At 61.8% G+C, this 1,451-nt stretch overlaps 1 protein-coding gene across 5 annotated transcripts in view; it reads left to right on the top strand.

Moving 5' to 3' along the window:
- The window catches only part of LOC108297497 (mitotic spindle positioning), a 12,422-nt gene that overhangs the window by 3,798 nt on the left and 7,173 nt on the right, over window positions 1–1,451 (top strand). Inside the window, exon 2 of one of the 5 annotated variants that reach the window (XM_017520144.2) lies at window positions 1,233–1,240. The exons of 3 other annotated variants lie outside the window; for them this stretch is intronic. The gene's annotated coding sequence lies outside the window, so the exon portion shown is untranslated. Of the gene's footprint in view, window positions 1–880; window positions 1,100–1,232; window positions 1,241–1,451 lie in introns of those variants that run through there. One more of the 5 variants, XM_017520145.2, reaches the window with a different exon arrangement.

The raw sequence follows: 1,451 nt of genomic DNA, 5'->3' as shown, positions 1-1,451 counted from the left end.
GTGAGGCCTTGCAGGGGTGAGGTCCTTACCGCCGTGAGGCCGTGCAGGGGTGAGGTCCTTACCACCGTGGGGCCTTGCAGGGGTGAGGTCCTTACCACTGTGAGGCCGTGCAGGGGTGAGGCCCTGTGAATGCCTGCCGTGAGATCCCGGCATCCTCGGCGGAGTGCGGTGGCACGGTCTCGGCTCACTGCCACCTCCACCTCCGGGGTTCCAGTGACTCTCCTGCCTCAGCCCCCCGCGTTACTGGGGCTATGTACCTGTGACAGCGGCCGGCCTCGGGGGCTCACGCCTGTCATCCCAGCACCCTGGGAGGCCGAGGCAGGCGGATCAGGAGGTCAGGAGACGAAGACCAGCCTGGCCGACATGGCGACACCCCGTCTCTACCAAAAACACCAACATCAGCCGGGCGTGTTGGGGACCTCTGCAGTCCCACCCACTCGGGAGGCTGAGGCAGGAGAATCACTTGAACCTGGGAGGCGGAGGTTGCAGTGAGCCGAGATCGCGCCCCTGCGCGCCAGCCTGGGGGACAGAGTGAGACTCCGTCTCCAAAAAATAAAAAAAAGTTGTCATATCAGCAACCAGCACAACCACCAAGAGCGCGTTTATTGAGCACCTACTGTATACCAGGCGCGGGGTGCCCGGTGGCATCTCAGCCCCTCGGGTGTGGTAGCTGAATCTGCAGGCTCTGCCCACTCTCCGGGGGCAGGGCACCGAGGCCCAGGACAGCAGGGGAGTGGACCCAGTGGCCTTGAACCCAAGAGCCAGGCCCTGGGCCCCACCTGGCTTCAGTGAATCACCAGGGAGGAATGATCAGGGGAGAAGGGGGTACCCTCGCCCCACCGCACCCCGCCGGGAGACCCGCCACCTGCCCGACACTGGGTGGATGGCTCTGTTTCTCCCAGAGTTGACGTCTGATGTGGGTTATAAATCCTGCTGTGTAAACGTCCGTCCACTCATTCGGCAAACACTCCTGTACCCGCCCTTCCCGGGAGCCACAGGGTGGAGGGTGTGGACCCGCCCGGCCCTTCAGGGCCAGAAGGCACCAGGGGGCCAGTCTGCATTCCGCCACGAACCGGACCCGCTGGTCTGAGCAGCTGGGGTGTGTGTTTATTAGGCACCTGCGGTATACCGGACTCTGGGCTGCAGGAAGGACGTGGACCTCTGGCCACAGCGGGAGAGAGCGAGGCCTGGGCTGAGGGTTTCGGGTGGGGGAGGGGAAGGCCTCCGCTGAGCTGTGCAGGTGACGCTTTGGGATTTATTTGTCAATCCTGCCGGCTCTTCATGTTGTCCCTATTTTACTTTCCGACATTTGATACCCACAGAAGACGGCGTGACACGTCGTGTGTGTTCATTTCAACGTTGCTCCCCACGGCCTCTCCCCTTCACGTTGTGGATGCCACTTTCCAGTTCAGGGAGGGGCTGTGGTTTTCTTTTTTTTTTTTTTTTTTTTT

Source organism: Cebus imitator, unplaced genomic scaffold (assembly GCF_001604975.1).
Source record: "Cebus imitator isolate Cc_AM_T3 unplaced genomic scaffold, Cebus_imitator-1.0 Scaffold805, whole genome shotgun sequence".
In the NCBI taxonomy this organism is placed as follows: domain Eukaryota; kingdom Metazoa; phylum Chordata; class Mammalia; order Primates; family Cebidae; genus Cebus; species Cebus imitator.
The sequence above is the reverse complement of the archived record's forward strand: the minus strand, read 5'-3'. Positions and strand labels throughout refer to the sequence as shown.